The following is a 22,630-nucleotide window of genomic DNA, read 5'->3' as shown; positions in this document are numbered from 1 at the left end:
ACAGCCCTTCTGTGTGGTTGGATGCACACTAAAGTATTCTGACTGCCACATATACCATAGGGTGACCATTAGAGATGGGCTCGGGCGTGTTCAAAACCGCACTTGCCCGATCCCGCCAGGAAGCCAACACTGCACATCGCTAATCACAGGCAGGGAGACATTTCTCAATCTGTGCAGCTGTGGACCGGGAAATGCCTCACTGCCTGTGATTAGCCGTGTGCAGTGTCGGCTTCCTGGCGGGTTCAGGCATGTGGGGTTTCCAACACACCCAAGCCCATCTCTAGTGACCATACACAGACTGCAACTTGCTACTTAAAAAAATTGTATCCTCATAGTTTTCACAGAAGCCATATACATCTGGTTCTGAACAAACGATAAAAGTGTAGCAGACAGTCATTATTACACTTTCCAAGCATTCTGCCATTCAGAACCAATGAAAGCTGGCCATAGATGGGTAGAACTTCAAATGAAAATTCTTATGCCACGTACACACGAGTGGACTGCAGCAAAGGTCCAATGGAACGAATCCGTCAGACAATTCCATAGTGTGTGGGCTCCATCGGACCTTTGCTGTCCAAAAATCTGACGGACTTTAGAAATAGAACACGTTTCAAATTTTTCCAATGGACTCGAGTCTGGTCAAAAAATCTGTTTGTCTGTATGCTAGTCCGACGGATGAAAACCGACACTAGGGCAGCTATTGGCTACTGGCTATGAACTTCCTTATTATAGTCCGGGCGTACGTCATCACGTTCAAATCTGTCGGACTTTGGTGTGATTGTGTGTGGCCAAGTCCGTTCGTTTGTAAAGTCCGTCGGAACTCCACCAAAAGTCCGTCAGGAAGACAGTCGAAAAGTCCGGTCGTGTGTACGCGGCATTAGGGGAAAAAAAAAAAGGTTCTAAGAAAGTTTCTTCATTTTCCTAATCACTAGTGGATCAATTTGACATTCATTTTTGACTGCAGAGATGGAAAACCTTAAAGCAGCAGGATGGAAATGTTTTCTCGAACTAGCACATTTCTACCACTGTAAGTGGTTTTTGTTTGGTAAAAGTCCATTCCTTACAAAATCAAATGTTAAAAAGCAAATAAAATCTTTCAAATGACAAACAAAATGTTCTGAGAATCATGGAACAAGATATTTTCTAACAAATTTCGTATTGCAAAAAGAATGCTGGCAACTCGATTGCAAATACAAAAGAGGGGAAGGTGCACTGACCTAGTGCATTACCATAAAACAGCTTTATTTAAAATTAAATCAAATAGCAAAATGGCTACTCACAAATGAGTATTGATTAAAGGCAAAATCAATACAAATAGATCCATCGCACCAAACGTTTGGCAAATCCAGACCAGATGTGCGAGGAATTTGGTGAATACCTCTACGGAAATGGCTAACGTGTTTCGGGAGTGACCCCCTTTCTTCAGAGCCAAAAAGGGCAATGGTCTCTCGCTGGAGGCTACCAGTATATATATATATATATATATATATATATATATGGAGGCCTCTGAACCCATGTGGTCGGAAAGGTCATGAAGCTCCACCCCCAAAAAAAAAAAAAAAAGAAAACCAACCCACCCATTCACATATAGGGAAACATTTTCTAGTAAAACCCCTCCATGTAAAAGAGGAGGCGACTGCAAGTGTCCCATCTTTTGCAAAAACACACGCGTGTGCTCATACACACACATGTGTGGGTGTACATATGCACATGGTTCACTCTAATTTACTTGTTAACTTAATATGCACCTATCAGTATACTCGAGAGGGACAGGGCTTTACCTTATTTTATTTTATTCAATAATATATAGAAACCGCACCTGTATATACAGGGAGGAAGTCATCGTGGATCGCTATCATGCTGGCTGGAGCGCACCTGGTCCCGTATAACAGGAAGTACGGGCGGATATGCGTTCCACCCGCAACTTCCGGGCGCCCCAGCGTGGGCACTTCCGCTCAGGCGCACGAGGACATCCGAGCACAGGCGTTCATTGGCATGGTGCATACTAGCTCATTATGCCTTTTGCTTTGCAGGTGGTAAAAAATAAATAAAATAAAAAAAACATTAGCGGGTTTACTACCGCTTTAAAGAGGAAGAAAACCCTGATGGGGTTTACTTCCTCTTTGTCTCCCTGCAAAGGTAAAGAATAATGGGCTACTATGCATCGCATATAGCCGTTAGCAGCGGCATGCCGCTAACAGCAATAGTGCGCCTGCACGCCGCTGCCTATGGCGTATGCGCCATAGACAGCTGTGACTGTCTTCGTAAATATCTCCTAAACCGTGTAGGTTTAGTTGATATTTCTTGGACTTACAGGTAAGCCTTAATCTAGGCTTAACTGTAGGTCAAAGTAGTTTGTAAGGGTTTACAACCACTTTAAAGTATTGCTGTAGTGTTTTGATATTCTACTACGCAAATTGGGGAAAGTGCATACCACATACTGTACTCTACAAGCAATGCAATCAATTATGTAGACAATCTGAGTTGCAAATGATAAAACTTTTTACTGGATACGTTCTACCTGTTGAAAAAGAAATAACTAACTTGCTTTTTCTATGTCTTTTACACTGTTTACAGGTATTATAACCAATACTTATCAGAAAAATGTCACCTTGCTCTAATGAACTCACCCATTGGCAATGCCCAAACTGTATTACAACTAGATGCCAACAGAAGCAAGTAACCTGCACATTGTTTCCTGTAGGTTCTGGTAGAAACGATTCCACTAGCCGCACATCCCACCAAAGTAAAATCCAGATAATCAATACTAACCTGATCTGAAGTGTGGATAAACTCCAAATTCAGATGATTGGCATTGAGATGAGCCAAAAATGAGTCCAATACATTGGCTGGCCCCTTCCATACGAATAACAAATCATCCAGAAAGTGCCAATACCAATCAATGTATTCTCCATATGGGTTACCTTGGGAGTAGAGAAAAGTCTCCTCCCACCAACCCATATATAAATTTGCAAGAGAAGGGGAAAATTCTGAACTCATCAATACACCCTTCTCTGGTTATACCAACCTCACATGATTTTAATTGTTAATTGACCTTAAATTGAATTGTACCACCCCTTTTTTGGAGGCATGGATATCTTTTCTTATGTAAGCTTGATTTTATTATAAATCTGTATGCTATGAGGAAGGCTTTTGCCAAAACATGTGTAGCGCCAGGCTCCTGAAGAGCACACGCTATGTTTTGTAAATTTAGATTTTTCCTAAGACTATAGTTGGGTCTTAGGATTAATTTCAGCAAATTGTGGTCTTGGCATCAGTTGGCTGGACTGTACTATGTTCTGCCTGGTCATAGGTGTAGGTATCACCTTTGACAGCCACTGGACCGCAGTCTGGTTGGACGCATTGGGTACCAATCTCTCTCTCTGAGCCAATCAGCAGATGCCTTGTCTTGCTGTGTATTCCGGGAGAGGGTACTTAAGGTGCTGAGGTCACGTGGTTCTGGGTTTCCGGTCCAGAGGTATGTTCTGACTCCATGGTCCGGGTCCTCCTGACCAGCTCCCAGATGCCCTCACGGCCTGGGGTGCGGATCCATCCGTTCCGGAGCCTCAGGACCGGCTAGTCCAAGGCACTGTAACTCGAAGGAGGATTTCAAGGTGGTCCGGTGCCGTCTCGGGTTTGGAGAGGCCCAGCAACTCAAAACGCAACCAGGGGAGGACTCTTCAGAAGAGGGCCAAGCACGGGGCTGGCTGCTCGGTAAGAGCCTGGAAGCTAAGCTGAAAGGACACCAAGTAAATCCGCATTCTTACGGTATCATCGGACCGGCTGCAAGATACTGGTACTGTAAGAAAGTTCCTAATTTCATCCTTCAGTTACACCTAATTTTCTGTGCTAATTTAACGTTCTACAACCAAGTCTGTGGCAGAGACTTTGCTAAGCTTAAATCACCTGTCGACTGCTAAATCCACAAACAGGGATTTATCCGGTAGTTGAAATATCCAGTTGCGAATGGCTATTCCCTGGATCAGCTAGATAGAGACATTTCAAGTGTCAGCAGTTCCAAGAGTACTTGAGCTTTACTACCCATACCCTCTATTCCCAACTGAGAGACTATTTTGTTCATAAAAATTCCTAAGGGATTCAAGTGTTGGTCTCTGCAGTTTATTGGGCCATCAACCTTGGGAACCCCTATACAAGAACGAGGTGGAGAAGGTAACTGGTAAGCCCAGCAAAACCAGCCGCTTCTTCGGGGGTCAGTGCTACACATGTTAGCGTTTTGATGTCGCACCGCTGTCTGTGCTCAATAAAGATTTAAGAAGAAGCAATCAAGTTGATGGCATTCTTTTTGCAATTTTGATGTATGGGACACAATGGCCTGAGAACCATTATTTAGCTCATCATCCTATAAATATGCAGTAGAGCTTGCGTGAGGTTTTTGTCTAATTTACATAATCTATCCATCTATAGCCCGGTTAAATGTATACATCTAAAGTTGTCCCAATAAACTGGTGCGCAAACTGCAAGCTATAACCTCTCTATGCAAGAGCTGCATGGCAAAAGACCTTGTAGATTTATTGCACAGAGCAAACTGTGAAAACTTCCCTACAACTGCCAGCCTATGCTATGTCTATAGAACATAGTTGTGATCCAGTTGTCTCAATCTGAGGTCAGATCAATCATAACATGCAAGAAAAATTATCTATATACAAAATATAAAGCAATGCGGACAATATTATTTTTACACGTACAACTATTACTGCGCAGAAGACTAATTAACTGCTTAGACACGTCTTTTTTTCTCTTGTTTTCATTTAACAGGCCTCTGTTCCTCCCTATTCAATTAACCATTCTCACAACTGCTGTTGCTTTTACAGTTTAACAGGCATTTGTGGAATGTCAAAGACCCTTCTTCCTGCCTCTTTACAGTCACACAGTTCCTGGGAAAAGTTTTTACTTCCCTCCATAAATTAAACACAGACATGGGGTAAAAATACAATGAATAAATGCATGCACAGATTAGCGTAACATCACAGGTGGATCTGTCACATGAGAGGTAGGATCAGGACAAGACAAAATAAAAAAATCACCTTCATTTCTCAAATTTATAGTGCCATTACAAAGTAAGTGTTTTTAGCAACAGCCAACAATGATTTTCTAAAGCTATAAAATAAATAAATATAAATAAAAAAGTAGTAAAACGAACACAAAAGGGGATGCTTCTCTGTAACTAAGGCAACTGCGACAATACTCGGGATGTTCAGTGTACTGAACTCCCCTAGAAATGCCATTTCCTTTCCACCCAGTTAGGGCCGGTTCACACTGGTCCGACACGTGCTCCGACTTCCAAAGCATAAGTTTGCATTACATGTCAAAATCAATAGTTCCATATAAAAGCTGTCTTAACTGGTCTAACTTGTGTCGGTCTGACTTTGAAAAATGCTCTGTGTAGCTCCCTGTCCAGCTTAGGCACGATTTTAGCCCATTGATTGGAACTTAAGTCGCCTCCAAGTCAGATCATTTTAACTGATGCGACTTGTGCTCTGAGGATCTTGAAGGGGAAACCCTTGCACAAAAAAACAAACACCACACGCATAGGGCCGCCCCCCAAAACCCATACCAAACCCTTATCTGAACATGCAGCCCGGCAGGTCAGCATCCGAAAACCTCCACCCCTTTATGACATCACCATCCCATTATGCTCCGGGCGGTGACGTCATAAAGGGGCAGTGTCTCCAGGTGACATCACTGGATGGCCACGCCGCCCCATGTCTATATAAGAATTAGCAGATGAAACCGAAGTAAGAAGACATCAGCAACAGAGGGAGAAGAACCAGAGGAGGGAGGGAAGACGAACCGGAAGAGAGAGACATCAGCAACTGAGAGAGAACAACCGGCAGCGGAGGGAGAACAACCGGCAGCGGAGGGAGAACAACCGGCAGCGGAGGGAGAACAACCGGCAGCGGAGGGAGACATCATCAACGGAGGTAGAAGAACTGGAGTGGGAGAAGACACGTTGGAGCTACGACGGGGGCCATTCAACATTTTTAATAAAAAGTCTTTGTCAAAAACCTGTGTACTGTGTTTATTTTTGACACTTTTTTGGTGAATGGGTAGGGGTACAATGAACCCCATACTCATTCACATGGGGGGGGGGGGTCTGGAGAGCTTCCAGTTTCCAATAAGCCCCCTGATAATAGACCCCTACAATCACAACACAGGGTTGTTGGAAAGAAGCCCTTGTCCCCACCAACATGGAGGCTGTCCTGCCCCAAAGTACCCACTCCCCCATGCTCAGATTATGTGGCCTGGTATGGTCCGGGTGGGAGGGGGCGCCCGCTCATCCCCCCCTTTCCTGACCTGCTGGGCTGCATGCTCAGATAAGGGTCTGGTATGGATTTGTTTTGGGGGGGGGGGGGGGTTCAACTTTTGTTTTGTTTTTATTACAGCGTGGGGTTTTCCTATGGACTTGGGGGGGTCCTTACGTTGGTTTCCTTTTTTTGGCGTGGGATTCCCCCTTCAAGATCCATCCAGATTTAATCAGATCCAGTTCATTGAATTCACATAGAAGTCGGACATGAAGTCGCAGGGCAAAGTCAGATCAGAAGTCATGCAACTTCAGTGTCGGTATAGTGTGCACATAGCCTTAACTAGATTTTCCCCTCAGTACAACACAGGTTGTATCAGGTGATCAGGACTATAGCAGGAGGATCCACCCCCTCCAGTCATTTGGGAAGTCAAAAGTGAGCGGAATCCATGTGATGGTTTTAACAGAACAGTTGAGTTACCGTATATACTCGAGTATAGGCCGTACCAAATATAAGCCGAGGCACCTAATTTAGCACAAAAAACTGGGAAAACTTATTGACTCAAGTATAAGCCGAGGGTAAGAAATGCAGCAGCTACTGTAAGTGGAAAAGAGGGTCAACAATTCCCATCTTCAGCTGCATACCTTCCCTGCGTCCCGATCTGCCTACCTGATCAACCCGTGTCATGCAGTCAGACGGCGGCCATTCCAGTGTACAAAAGCAGCGCCTCGTCCTCGTCGGTGATAGGCTGAACACTCAGTTTCCCAGCAGTCATTGTTCAGTGTTCCGCCTATCACGGACATCCTCTCATCCTCATCCGTGGGATGAGGGTGAGAGGACGTCCGTGATAGGCGGAACACTGACTCACTGCTGGGAAACGGAGTGTTCCCCTATCACGGACGAGGAGGAGGCACGGCTTTTTACACTGGTCGGCTGCCATCTGAGCATTACACACGGGCTGATCAGGTAGGCAGCTGGCAGGGATTAGAGTATAAGCCGAGGGGGGCACTTTCAGCACCAAACAAATGTGCTGAAAAACTCAGCTTATACTCAAGTATATATGGTAAATACTCTGTAGTCTGTAATAAGGTTTGATAAAATTCCTTAAACTGTAACTAAAGGCAAACATTTTTGCCATCTGTGTCCCATTGGGGAGATATCCATTCACTTCTGTCCCATAGCTAAAACAGGAAATCCCTCCAAAGTGAGGGAATCTGGGGTGACACCAGAATTAGGGTCCCCATTGGATGATATCCCCTCTATTATTGTTCTGTGTGAACCCAAAATTTGTGATTTTCTTTTACTTTGGATGATAACAGTAAACGGGACAAACAGGGGGTGCAACGGGGCATAGACTGCAATAAAAACTGACAGGGGTTCTAGTCCCTCTTCACTCTAGACAAAAAAAAAAAGTTTGCCTTTAGTTACATTTTGTTAAAGCCCCTTTTGGCTAAGATCAAGTGTAGTATCTGTTCTTAACAGTTGCCAGAGGAAGCGCTATGCTACTCCCAAGTGTGGGGAGGGCAGATGCAAATCCAATGGTGTCATTGCACCTGGGAGGGCGGTTTTGGTAGTGACTGGTGTCTGGACACCCTTTGAGACATCAGCGGAGTCCAGTCTGTGCCGTCCGGAAGGGTGCTGCATTGGGTCTGACCAGAGGGCCGGGTCCCTGGCCTTCTGGCCTAGATTGGGGTACTTCTAGCTCCTGTCAGTTTTTTGGGAGAAAACACTGGCTCGCCTTTCCCACCGGGGGAGCGGATAGAATTTCCAGAATGTAATTAGGTAGGAGTAATGGGAGTAGTAGTTGAGTCTACAGTTACACAGGCTCTCCCTAAGCTCTCACAGCTCCAGGCCTTCCTGGCTGGGGTGGGGGCTGCTCTGAGGTCAGGTTTGCAATGAAAAGCCTGTGGTGAATGCGCCACTGAAGTGGCAGTTCAGGGGTGCTGTACAATCACTGTGAGTGAGGGTCACTTTGATTTATGGCACCAAGGTCACTTCACCATACAGACACTTTTCACACCTGCCTCTAGGGCCCAGCCTTTTGGCTAGGACCAGGGGAAATTTTTATTCCTGGCCATTGTATTGCACAATGGTCACTCTTTCACTTCTCCCACTTCCTTCTCCCCATGTTCTTATTTGTTTTAGCCCCATGTTTGTCACTTTTTTGTATTCTTATGTTTGATGTTACATGTTTTGTCACTTTGTGAAGAGTAGTGTGTGGGTGCCCAGGCCTACTTTGAAAGTCTTGGGATGGGGGGTGGACATAGCCTTTTGGCTTAGTTTACCCTCACTCATGGGGTCTCCCTTCATGGGAGCCCCACCAAGTACTTGGGTGGGTCTGTTTTGGCAGACCCTCCAGAGAAAGGGGGTCCGTCTGGTTTCGGCCAGATGGACCCAAATCAAAGTACCTCAGTCCTCGTCTGGAGCCTAACGCCCCGGGGGATCAGATCAGGGTAAGGTCCTTCCGAGGGAAGATCGTGTAACACCCATTGCACGTTTTCTGTCGCCTCTTTATGTGTGTACTTTTTTTGACACCAGGTGGACTTTTTGGGTGCGTTTCCCACGCCACTGGCTTTTCAAACAAAAATACGCTGTTAAAGCCCAATTGAAACCTTGGTGTTCAATACTTTAATGTAGCCAGGCTGTGCATAAAGTAATAAATATGCTTGTTTTTTTTCTTTCATACTGAGTGCTGCAGAAGGATTAAAATACCCTGTGCTTGCAGTATACTGGTGAGCCTGACCGCTGCTCTCACAGGCAAGGCAGAAGTCCTATGTCTTAAAGGGATAATCCAGTTTTTAGACTGTTTCCTGTTACACTCATTCTTAGGTTGTAACATGAAGTATGGATGCATCCACCATCCTCCTAAACCCAAACTGTCTACCTATTTTCTTACTGTAGGAAGTTGTAATTGTTTGAATTCAGCGTCTCTGTGTATTGCTCGATCTGCACAGCGGCATCATTCATCAGGGATGGATAGATTAAAGGACTTCAGGTCCATTCAGTCACTGCGGCGGAGGAACTCCACAGATCACGATGGCAGCAATATGGTGACATCACCACCTCTGCTGGTGGTAAACAATGCAAGAGCCCGTGCATTGCACCTGGGACACAGTTTCAATATAGAAATGTAATAATAGCACAATTTTATTATATTGTAATAGGTGGACTTACCCTTAACTTGTCTAAGCATTTTCCTTTAAGAGACAAATTATTTTCCAGGCATACATTTTAACTTAGAATGCCCAAACAAGAAAAATACACAATGCATAAAACATACTTTTATACAGTTTGCTATGCAGCAACCATACAGTAATTGTCAATTTTATCTTTTTAGGCTCATCAGGGACACAGTTGTTTAGTTTTTGATGCCAAGTTCACCAAAGCAGTTTGACATGACCTTGATGCAAATAGTACTCAGGGCAGCAATCCTGTCACAAGATACCTGGACTAACCTAACAAACGTAGGCTTTACATTACCAAATGTTGACTGGTAACAAAGTTTGAAATCTTTCACTCCAAGATGCCCTAGGAACCTACAAAATCTAAGGGCATGTGAAGTATACAACGTGCTGGTTTTGGAGAGTTTAGTACTGAGGAACAGCCAAAGAGCATCCACAAAGCAAGCCCTGATCCATAGGTCATATAAGCCTCCCTACTGTATTGTGGATGCACTAGGTACAATCTGCAGTGCCTTCTTTTACATTAGCTGGGATCAACATATGCCAGCTGGGTTTAAGAATTTGCTAGGTGTCAGGCAGGAAAGGATTATGGGCCAACAACAGGCAACTGATAAGTGTATACTGTGCAGATAGAAGTCAACAAATAGCAGATGGTAAGAACTTAAGTCCAAAAAAAAAATTGGTTGGTACTCTACTAATATAGGAAGATTTTCTAACTAACTGATGCAGAATCAAGTAAAATAGAAGCGATGTTTGCTGTATTTAAAACATTTAAAGGCTAATTTCATTTTTTTTTCAAAATTTCAGCTCCCCTGTGTACCAATATAGCATTAATGTACTTCTTTTGCACTACATAGTTGATAGTAGATCTAAATGAGATTGTATAGTGTATGGTGAGCTTTACAGAATCCAGGACACACTTCTCCTGTTTTCAATACCACAGCTCTATTCACATAGGCTGTTATCTGCTCGCTCAGCTCCTGAAAACTCAAATGCCAAACTGAATGATCTATGCAACCCCGGAAGATTTTACCCCCTTAATGACCAGGCCATTTTTTGCGATACGGCACTGCGTCAATTTAACTGACAATTGCGTGGGCATGCGACATTGTTCCCAAATAAAACCGGCGTCCTTTTTTTTCCGCACAAATAGAGCTTTCTTTTAGTGGTATTTGATCGCCAGTTTTTTTTGCGCTATCAAAATCAATATTTAACCACCTCCCACTTGGCCATGACACATATACGGTCGGGGGGTGCTTCCTCCTGAGTGGACGGAATGTCCCTCAGAAGGAGGGGGGGGTCGCACACGTGTGCCCATGCAGCGGTGCAATTTCCGATGCGCTCGTGTCACCCGGACTCGCTGCATCTCCGATCGGCAGGAGGGCTCTGTGATTGGCCATCCTGGTCACACGACGGCTGCGTCCAATCACAGCTGTCATGTGATGTAAATAGAGAGCCAGTTGCTAGGTGATTGGCTCTCCTCTCCTCACACGGAAGTTGTCAGTGAGGTGAGGAGAGAGGATCGCGGAACGGTGATCAGTGAGCATGAGCTGTTTTTTTTACACACTAATCACAGGCCCAGTGTCCCTACACAGTGTAAAATCACAATGTCACCACACAGTAAAAACACCTGTTTCCCACATATGTAACAGTAAAATCATATCTCCCAATGATCATCTGCACACATATGTCCGTGATCATCTGCGCACATCTGTATATGATCATCTGCGTACATATGTCCGTGATCACACAAACCAATTATACAGGGGATTTTTCTTTTACCAAAGACATGTAGCAGAATACATTTTGGCTTAAATTTATGACAAAATTAGATTTGATTGGACTTCTTTTAAAACAAAGTAGAAAATATAGTTTTTTTTAAATTTCCGCTCATTTTTTCGCTTATATATCTAAAAAGAAAAAAGTGATTTGTGAATAATTACCACCAAAAGAAAGCTCTATTTGTGTGAAGAAAATGATAAAAAATGTATTTGGGTACAGTATTGCATGACCGTGCAATTCTCATTGAAATTGCAAGAGCGCTGAAAGCTGAAAATTGGCCTGGGAAGAAAAGGGGCGAAAGTGGCCAGTATTAAAGTGGTTAATACATATCCAAAAAACTAAATGTATTCATCAGTTTAGGCCAATATGTATTCTGCTACATATTTTTGGTCACAAAAAAAAAAAATTACAAGCAGCGTATATTGATTGGTTTGCGCAAAAGTTATAGCGTCTACAAAATAGGGGATAGATTTATGGACTTTTATTTTATTGTTTTTATTGGTAATGGCGGCAATCTGTGATTTTTAGCGGGACTGCAACATTGCAGTGGACAAATCTGATTCCAAGTGACACTTTTTGGGGACCAGTGACATTATTACATTGATCAGCGATTAGAGCGGCACAATTAATCCTCAAGAATCTTTATCATCTTGACTAAAGTGTTTCCCGATTTTTTTTCTATGCAAAGAATTTTCTCTGCCCTTCTGATGCTGAAAGGAAGGAGAAAACTGGGCAGTCTGCCAAGAATCAAAATCTTTATCAGTTGAGCTTAAGGCTCGGTTCACACAGGGGGCGACGCGAGGCGACACGACTTGCCGTGCCGCGACCTGACAAGTCGCCCCCGTTCTGTACTACGGAACCATTCTAAGAGGAGCGACTCGAGTCGCTCCGACTTAGAAAAAAGGTTCCTGTACTACTTTTGGGCGACCTCGGGCGACTTGCATTGACTTCTATACAGAAGTCATTTGCAAGTCGCCGCTGGGGTCGCGGCGCGGCAAGTCGTGTCGCCTCGCTTCACCCCCTGTGTGAACCGAGCCTAAGTATAAACATTGTAACAATTTGTCAATGGAATAGACTTCTTTTGTAAGTGAAAAAAAGTTTAACCACTTAAACATTAACCCTTTTTTTCTGACATTTATTGGTTTCAAGTAAAAAACTTTTTTTTTCCCCTGCTAGAAAATGACTTGGAACTCCCAAACATACATACACACATTTTATTTATATATATATATATATATATATATATGTTTAGTAGACACCCTAGAGAATAAAATGGTGGTTGTTGCAATATTTTATGTCACACTGTATTTGCACAGCGGTCTTTCAAATGCATTTTTTTGGAAAGAATTACTTTAATGAATAAAAAAAAAAAAAAAAAAAACACAACAAGTAAAGTTAGCACATTTTTTTTTTTTTTTTTTTTGTATAACGTGAAAGATTTTACATCACGTGAATCGTGATCTTTTTATTCTAAGAGAAATTGTGATTCTCATTTTGGCCAGAATCGTGCAGCTCTATCAGTGCTATAAAAATACACTAATCAATGTATAAATGATACTGGCACGGAAGGGGGCGATCAAGGGGTTAACTTTGTTCCCTGGGTGTGTTCTAACTGTGTGGGGGCTGGGCTGCCTGGGACAACAAAGGGATAAAAGGGATCACTGTTCCTGATCACTAGGAACTTGCTTACATATGCAGATCCCCGCTCTGTCTCTCCTCAGCACGATCGTGGCTGGCCGGTGGACATCGGTTTGCACAGGAGAGCCGACCTACCACAGTATATAAAACTGTGGCTGGTTGGCAAGTGGTTAAAGGAGAAAAAAAACTATAAATAAATCGATGGTTGAGTATTTAGTGAGAACAATGATCACTGATTGCATTTAAATAACGTGCACCTGCAGAGGTGGGTGGTAATGATCTCCTGGAGTAGGACGGTAGATAATGCAGGGTGTGTGCTAATGAGATCAGCTGGTGAACTCCTTCCTGTGTCACATCCTAAGGTCTGGCCAGGAAGTAATGGTGATTTTTTTTTTTTTTTAATACAACAAGCTGGAGGTAAGGCTATGTAGGATAAATAGAAAACTTTTTTATTTCTGCAAAATAAATACATTAATGCTATATTGATACATAGGCGAGCTGGACTTGAGGGTGAAAAAAAAAAAAAGGATTGACTTCTTTAAAACAAACTGGCTGCACGACTTGCCATTGTGGTAGCATCAGAAAGGGATGTCTAAAGATGTGGTGATAATTAAGCCGGAGGACAGAAGGAAACACTGTTGAGGGTTGTATAGACCAGTTGATGAAATGCTTACGTTTTACAATCACCAGTGAGAAACAAGATCCCTGATAACATTTCCTGCATGCCTATTTTGGAGATGAAAGTCAGAATAACCAAAAACAAAACATAAGATAAGGAATTTGTTACACAGACGATTTAAAAAAAAAAAAAAAAAGAGAAGAGGTTTACAGACATTAGTTTGCACTCTAAAATTTCTGTGCTACCTCCAATGTCTAAATCTAATTTTTTTAAAACATATTCTTGAACACTAGCCACTGAAAACATTATAATTAAACATACCAAGATAAAGACCTTCCTGATCCTTGAAGGAGTATTTTCCCACACACAAATGATTTCCTGTTTGTATTTCCACTTAAAGTGACTTGTAAAGGTTTGTGTTTGTTAGATCTGTGCAAGGGCTTTGCACAGTGCAGCCCCAATTCTCCTCTTCTGGGGTGCCCCGGTGGTGCTCCTGGCCCATCCTCTTAACCGGGTGCCCCCACGAACAGCAGCTTTCCATGGGGCACCCGTGCGGGCGTGTGCTCGAGTCCCGCTGCTGCCTCCATTGACACAAACAGAAGGACTTGGCACCGCCCCCTGCTCTTGTGTCACTGGATTTGTTTGATAGCAGCAGGAGGCCAATGGCTCCCACTGCTATCAATCAATCCATCCATTGAGGACAGAGACAGCTGGAGCTGCTGGTGCTTGTTGCTGGATCGAATGGGTTCAGGTAAGAAAAATGGGGGGGATGCATTAAGGTGAAAAACCTTGAGACTTTACAACCCCTTTAAAGACCCAGCATTAAGAGGGACCTATAGATATTAAAGTGCCAAACCTGCCAATCCTGACTTCCAAGTATATGCAGATATTTTTTTTTTTTTTTTTTTCATTGAACCGCATCACACTATAACAGTGCATGCACCAATTTTAGAAACGCACTGCAACCAGATCGCATGTCATTTTTACCACACGATCCAGTGCAGAAAAACATACTGCCTTTGCGTCCTGTGTTTTTGGTGTTGTTAGGATTCTACTGGCGCTTGTTGCAGATCGCAAGGGCAGTGCGATTTGAACATGGTATGGGAATCTAGCATGGATCGCAGGTTTCCTGCACCACATTCTAGCATGAACCAGGGGTTAACTTACAGGTCTCATAGGCATTGTTGAGAAGAAATATAGAAGAGGGAGGTGAAGTGGTTAAAAAGAACGATCCCAAAATCATTTAAAACTGCCCACCATGAATCTGCTGCTGCATCCTTTCATTTTCATCAATATAATACTGCTTTCTCCCCCTATTTGTAAACTCTGCCCTTTTTCATATGATGGCTGTAATGAAGTGTTTGAAAAAGACCTGAACTGTGGAGGCTGTCAACAAAAAAAGCATGCAGAAGGCAAAGGACTAGTTCCCGGTATTGATGGTGTCCCTGCAGCTGGATCCTTTTTCCCCATTACCAACCTATAATGCCTTATTCAGCACTGTCTTTCTGTTTAGAGGTGGTCATAAGGGCTGAGGACCAAGGCTTTGTTTCCTCATGTCAGAGTAAGTGCCTAATGGCTGATGGGGGAATATTCTATAAGCAGCAGATCAGGGGCAAGAAGCACAGAATTAATTGAGTAGAAGCAGGGAGATCACTCAGCATGTTTCACTTTAGCAAAGAGAAAGCCCCTACACATGGGTGGACCGATCAGGTCCACCTGTCAGTTCTTTTGGCGGGCCCGATCATCCATTGCCCTCTACGGAGTGGAGGGTATCAGACAACAGCTGATGTGATCCGATCTGATCCCATCTGCTAAAAACAGACGTTCCCCAACTTTCTGGCGGATCAGGTGACAGTTGGATGTAAACGAACAGGTGGCCTGTTTACATCCAGCTGCCCATAGAGGAGAGCGGACACAGACTAGTCATCTGCCTGCTCAGCAGAAATCAGTGGACAGACACCCCACTGAGCAGGTGGATTCGCTGCTGGAGTTCGCACATGTAAAAGAGGCCTAACAGTAAACGGCACAGGGGGCGACATCACCAAATTTAGATTCCAAATCTCCAGAGAAACGCAGCAATGCCACTCACACTACAGATATACAGCTATGAGGCTGATGCAACCTGACTGTATTATGGTAATAAATTGGGTGGTTTTAACTCTTTGCCAACTGCCCCACATACATTTACTGTGGGTCGGCAGCTCCTGTACACTTCCAGGGTATGGGAGGGAAACGCTCCGCCAGTGACCTGTTTCATATGGGCACAGTGGGGGCCAATCAGCAGGTCCGGCAGACTTTATGTCTGCCAGGACCCGCTGGTCATTCCAGACAGAGGCAGAATGGCGGGATGCCTATGTAAACAAGGCAGATACTCGTTCTGTTACAAAGGAAGATAAACAGGAACACTGATCTGTCTTCCCACACACACACACAGTTCGAAAGAACTCCCTAGAGATACATTTAACGCCCATGATGTTAACCCCTTCCCAACCAGTGTTAGTATAGCAACAGTGCACATTTTTAGCACTGATCACTGTATTAGTGTCACTTGTGTCCGATTTGTCTGCTGCAATGTCGCAGTCCCACTAGAAGTTGCTGATCGCCACTATTGCTAGTATAAAAAAAAAATCCATAAAAATATCACATAGTTTGTAGACGATACAGCTTTTGCACAAATCAATCACAAAGCAAGTTACGCAGTGCCGTATCACAAAAAATGGCCTAGTCATGGGGGGGAACCTTCTGGATCTGGGGCTTTAAGAAAAAAAAAAAAAAATCATAGTATTGGTTTTTGCAAAATGAAAAGGATTTCCCTTAAAGGCCTGGTTCACACCTATGCGCTATTTTGGTGCTTTTTGCATAAACGCACTACAGTTCATTTAACATGGTTTCCTATGGGACAGGTTCATATCTGTGCTTTTTTCAGCCACTGCATTTTTGAAAAGATTTTTTAAAACTCAAAATGGTGCTTTTTGTTCAATATACTTCAATGGAGATACTGCAGAAAAGCATGTAGTGCGTTTTTTTTTTTTTTTAAATCTGCCCAACAACAAATTGGGGGGGGTGGGGGTTGACACGCAAAATGCATCAAACGCGTGTGCAAAAAACGTAAAAAATAAATAAAAATAACACAACAAAAGGCACTGCTGAAACAGATTAAAAGCCAACTGCATAGGTGTGAATCAGGCCTTAGACTGCAAATCTTCACTTTTTGAGTTGAGGTCCATATTAATAAAGTCTCGAGCTAATGAAAGAGTACAATGCAAGATGAAGTCATCTTTTATTATGACTATTACTCCTGGAATCGATCTGTACTAACAGTTAAAAAAGCTTCTGCCTGTACAATCACTTTATCTTAATGCATTCTATGCATTAAAATAAAAAGCCTTCTGTGCACAGAAGCCCCCCTAATACTTACCTGAGCCCCACCTCCATCCATGCATCTCAGCTGTCCAGAACTCTCCCTCCTCATTGGCTGAGACAACAGCAAAACGCCATTGGCTCTCACTGCTGTCAAATTCAGTGATCCAATGAGGGGAGAGTGGGCCCCGGCTCAGTGTCCGAATGTACACCGGGAGCTGTGGCTCGGGTGTTCCCTTGAAAACTAGGAGGTACCCCTCTGAAATTTAAGACCCCTTCCACACTGGGGCCGCATTAGTGCTAAAGTGCCGCTCATTTTAGGGGCACTTTTCGCCTGCTAGCAAAGAAGGGGTTAAAGATGCCCAAAATGCGATCCGTCAGTTTTCTTTTTGTTTTTTGCTATAGTGTGTATCGGGCTTAAAGGAAGGACTGGCTCAGAGAAATGCATATCATTTCTGAGCTCTCATTCAGAAAATGTTCCTTACATTGCGGTCCTCCTTTTTCCAGCAGCTTCTATACTAACATGGACCAAGCATACAAGCTTAGGAGTCCTGATCCTACTCTGAGTATCATCAGCATGCTTGTTTAAAGTCAGTAAATACAGAGTACTGAAGTAAGAGACAACTAGCATTTTCTGGCAGTCAGCAATGGCAGACTCTACATTTCTCACGATATGTGTTTCTTTCTTAACTAGTTTTTTTTTCCCCCCAAGCGTATGGGTGGTTTTACACCCTGTCTGTATGGAAGCTTAGAGGCTGCAGGAATTTTGTTCGCTCTCAAGGCTGGTACCTTGAATGAGAGTGGGCAGTCTGCTTTTCTTGTAGCAACCAAACCCAACCCTCACCCCATCCTATGTAAAACTACTAAGAAAAATCAACTAAACGAATACATTAAACACACTTAAAAAAATAAAAAATAAAAAAAGCCTTCCAGTGTGCTTTCCAAAGAGAATAAAGGGGCCCAAATGCCACAAGAATGCCCTCCTGCATAGCGCTGGAGCATCTTCTCTGGAGATTTTGGATCCTCAGCTTTCCCAGGATACTGCAGTGAGGCCTAGTGAAGTCACCTACAGGAAGCAGCTGAAAGCTGGAGTGCAAGAATAGCATATTATTTGTTTTACATATCACTGATTTTACTTAAAGAGGAGTTCCCCTTAACCACTTTCAGACCGGACCGTTTTGCTGGCTTAAGACAAGAGCACTTTTTGCGATTCGGCACTGCGTCGCATTAACTGACAATTGCGCAGTCGTACGACGTGGCTCCCAAACAAAATTGACGTCCTTTTTTTTCCATATAGAGCTTTCTTTTTATTTTTTGCGCTATAAACAAAAGAGCGACAATTTCGAAAAAAAACGCATTTGTTTTTTACTTTTTGCTATAACAAATATCCCCCAAAAATGTATAAAAAAATTTCCTCAGTTTAGGCCGATACGTATTTTTCTACCTTTTTTTTTTTTTTTTTTTTTTTTTTTTTTTTTTTACCAAAAATATCGCAAAATAAGCGATTATTGATTGGTTTGCACAAAAATTATAGCGTTTAAAAAATAGGGGATAGTTTTATGACATTTTTAAACATATATCTATTTTAATATGTTATGCTATTGAGTTTTACATATCATCTTAATGTTATTATGAATGGTATGTATGGTATTTTAAGTTGAACATATTTTTATTTCAAGTTCAGTGCAAGTCAGGAATACAAAATGGCAAAACATTTCCAAAAATACACAAGTGCTGAGGTACATATATAGATATAGAGAGAGAGAGAGAGCTTCGTGTATAACAGAACTTGTTAATATCCAATTCTAAACATAAACAGAAGGAGGAATAAGTTGATAGGGAGGACAGGGAGGGGGGGGGGGGGGGGGGATGCAGTGGGAAGGGAGCAGGGGAAAAGCAAGGTAGACAGGAACCCTAGAATGAAGAGCGCTCGAATAAACTTTACAACCACCGGGGCAGCCCCAGGGTAATGACCTGACTTCTAACATTGATTGTCTCAGAGAAGGGGAGGGGAGGAGAGAAGGAACCAGTTAAAAATGGGTGTGTGTAGACAACCAGGAGATCAGACACCTGAACCGTGTGACCCTCTGGATGGTGTCCCAGGTAGACCATCCAGGAAGCTCAGCGAGGCTGAGTGATGGCGCCAAATAGACCACAGGGCGGTGAACTTGTCACACCTGTCATCAGTTTATGACATTTTTATTAATATTTTTTTTTACTAGTAATGGCAGCGATCTTTATTGTGACTGCGACATTATGGCGGACACATCGGACATTTTTGGGACCATTGTCATTTATACAGCAATCAGTGCTATACAAATGCACTGATTCCTGTGTAAATGACACTGGCAGTGAAGGGGTTAACCACGGGGTGGCAGTGTAGGGATTAAGTGTGTCCTAGGGGCGTGTTACTAACTGTGGGGGGCTGTGCGTTAGTGAACACTGATCTCTGCTCCAATCACAGGGAGCAGAGATCAGTGTCGCTTGTTGCTAGGCAGAACGGGGGGAGATGCTGTTTACTTCCGCATCTCCTCGTTCAGCCTCCCCGTGATACGATCGCGGGTATCCCTGTGGCAATCGAGTCCTCGGGACCCGCGACCGTACTCACGGGGGTCCCGACCGGCGCGGGCGGCGCGCACGCGATAGCACGGCGGCAATTTCAAATGGACGTACCTGTACGCCAATTTGCCTGCCCATGCTATTCTGCCGACGTACATCGCCGTGCGCCAGTCAGGAAGTGGTTAAAAAAATAAAAATTAAAAGTCAGCAGCTAGAAATACTGCAGCAGCAGACTTTTAATAGTCGGACACTTACCCTGCTTGTTCCCCCCCCCCCCCCCCCCCTCCGCTCGGCAGCGCCGGCATTCTAACTGTGAAGCCACAGCCGGGCACCCACTGTGCATGCGCGAGCGGCGCCGCGTGCCGTGATTGGCCGCGCAGTCACCTGGACCTGTCACGTGTCCCAGATGACTGACAAGAGGGAGGGGGCAGAGCTAAGCCCTTCCTGCGCCAAGGGGAAGTGATGTCACCAGCACAGGCACTGAAGGAGGCTGACTACAAGGGACCCCCTAGCAACAGGCATTTAGAGGTGAGTAATTTTTTTTTTTTTTTTTTTTTAGGAATTTTGATGAATTTTTTTTTTTCTGTGCAATACCACTTTGAGCTAGCTTCACATCTGTGTGGCTTTTAATGTGTGTTACGTTAAGGCTGCCAAATCCTTTTGAACAGGTTGCCAATGCACCCCAGCAGACAAAAAAGTCACCCAAACCTTTTTTGGAACACACCCCACAACAATGGTATGTGAATGGAATCATATTAAAAGGAGATACATGGCCAAAGCTTTCTTGGGTATACTTCTGGGGGTCACAGGAGTGCACTTATTTCTGCGCTGCTGTGACCCAGATTCAGCTGACAGAGTCCAAGTCTGCTATCAGCGAACATCACTCAGCTGGTCGGGATCCCCCCCACATGGCTGACCGGCAGCTGGCTCAGCTTCTTAGCACGCCCCTAGGAGCCTGAGTCAGCTGCTCCCACCTCTTAACAGTTTGGCGCTCCAATGAACACTGGAGGGGCAGGGCACAGAGTGGTGACTAACAGTTATTTTTTTTGCCTTAATATCTATTTTAAATCACATTGCTAATTGAATATTGTACTTCTATGCTGACAAAATACTGAAATCTGCACTTAAAACTGTAATTTTGTAACTTTTGTTAACGCCAGTAAAAACTTGGCTGTACCAGTAAACTGTGGGTCTCATGTCAGTAAATTTCAATCTGGTACGCTGGCAACACTGTTTACTGCCCCTCTACAAGGATGCACAAAAAGATGCTGCGCCTGTCCACCCAGTGCTGAAGCCATGGAATCAGACTGTTTACACATTGGTATGGTATCAACAACATGCAAATACAGTTCCATTGGGACTAAGGATGAGCTCCGGCGTGTTCGCATACAGCACGTGCAGAGCGCTAATCACAGGCAGTGAGACATTGTCCCGATGCACTCCTGCAGAGATCGGGAAATGTCTCACTGCCTGTGATTAGCGCAGCGCAGTGCCGACATCCTGGCGGGCTCTGCACATGCTGTATGTGAACACGACAGAGCTCATCCTTTATTGGGACAGTGCTGGTAGCACACGCATGAGATTGGCAGTGCCTGCAGACATAGGGGGTTGATTTACTCAAACTGGAGAGTGCAGAATCTGGCGTAGTTGTGCCTGGTAGCCAATCGGCTTCTAACTTCTGCTTCCATGGCTTCAGCACTGGGTGGCAGGTGCAGGATCTTTCTGTGCATCCTTGTAGAGGGGCAGCAAACAGCGTTGCCAGCGTACCAGATTGAAATTTGCTGACATGAGACCCACAGTTTACTGGTACAGCCAAGTTTTTACTGGCATTTCCAAAAGTTACAAAATTACAGTTTTAAGTGCACACTGCACCAGATTTTGCACTCTCCAGTTTGAGTAAATCACCCCCATTTGTATTCCACAGGTGGAAATGCATTAAAGCGGAGTTCCGCCAAATTTATTTTTTAATGTCAGCAGCTACAAATACTGCAGCTGCTGACTTTTAAAAAATGGACACTTGCCTGTCCAGGGCACCGGCGATGTCGGCACCCGAAGCCGATCTGTCCCTCGGCTCTAGGGTGGAGGCACCGCCATCTTCAGTAAGGGAATCAGGAAGTGAAGCCTTGCAGCTTCACAGCCTAGATCCCTACTGCGCATGCATGACCCCACTGGTCCCTGCTGTCTTCTGAGACCTGGGTCTCCCAGAAGACAGCGCGGGGGACAGAGGAGGGGCCAGACATGGCGCAGATCGCCACGGAGCCTGCGCAATCTATGCCAAGAAGCGTGAGCAAATACATTTTAGACAGGTATCTACTCCCCCTCCTGAAAGGTGCCAAATGTGACACCGGATGCGGGGGGGGGGGGTATCCGATCAGTGAATGTTCCATTTTTGGGTGGAACTACGCTTTAATGAGATTATGGCAACATCTAAATATTATGAATCCCCAGGTACAGCGCAGGCAGCCAATCTTACATGTGTGTGCACGCAGCGTTCTCGGATTGGCTGGAAGATCTTGGGGATAGACGGCGTTTATACGTCAGGAGGGCGCACTACCAGAACCATCATCCGGGTGAGAAATACAGAAGAAGAGGAGGAGGGAAGAGGAGAAATGGTATTTAATAAAAAAGAAAAGTTCTATACAATTGTGCTAAAGGGGGTGTGAGAATCACATTGGGGAATTAGTAAATAGGAGTGAAGGTCTGCTTTACATACACAGACTATGGAGATAGAAGGAGCAGTGTTCTATAGAGAAATCAATGCAGCACTACTGACCACAACATCCCGTACAGGGGGGCTCTGAACTACACATGTCCTCCCTACCAGCCCCCACATACGAACACAGCACAGAGCCCACCGTGAACCCCGGTACAGCCGCCTCACCTAAGTAGGAGAAACTCCCAGCTTCCGCCGCTCCCTTAGCTTCTATCACGGTACCTCTCTGCTGTGGAATTCGGTCCCCTCCCACATCCCACACTGCACCGCGGCCTCACCCAACTCGATGGTATGACACTGAGCGGAGCATAGTAGAGAGAGCGTAGCGGGACAGAGCGTCTCCCAGACCTGTGGAAGCTGGCATAGTTCTCAATACATTACATAGTGACAGTACACACAGTCTATGGGGCTCATGCATGATGTGGGTTCTAATGGGAAAATTTCTAGTCACCCATAGCAAACTAACACCGCTTCAGTCCGAGTTTAGTGATAAAACACTATTTCTTTAACCACT

General features: G+C 44.2%; 1 protein-coding gene across 2 annotated transcripts in view; it reads right to left on the bottom strand.

The window, feature by feature from the left end:
* The window catches only part of LOC143940382 (septin-2), a gene marked incomplete in the record, with an annotated part of 169,806 nt that extends 147,403 nt beyond the window's left edge, over positions 1–22,403 (bottom strand). The window contains 1 exon segment of one of the 2 annotated variants that reach the window (XM_077461657.1): positions 22,285–22,403. 2 annotated transcript variants of the gene reach the window in all.
* Between the last annotated feature and the right edge of the window lie 227 nt (positions 22,404–22,630).

The sequence above is a fragment of the Lithobates pipiens genome, unplaced genomic scaffold (genome assembly GCF_037356315.1).
Source record: "Lithobates pipiens isolate NorthernLeopardFrog02 unplaced genomic scaffold, aLitPip1_a1.2 Scaffold_3, whole genome shotgun sequence".
Taxonomy (NCBI): domain Eukaryota; kingdom Metazoa; phylum Chordata; class Amphibia; order Anura; family Ranidae; genus Lithobates; species Lithobates pipiens.
This window is presented reverse-complemented; position numbering and strand designations above follow the sequence as displayed.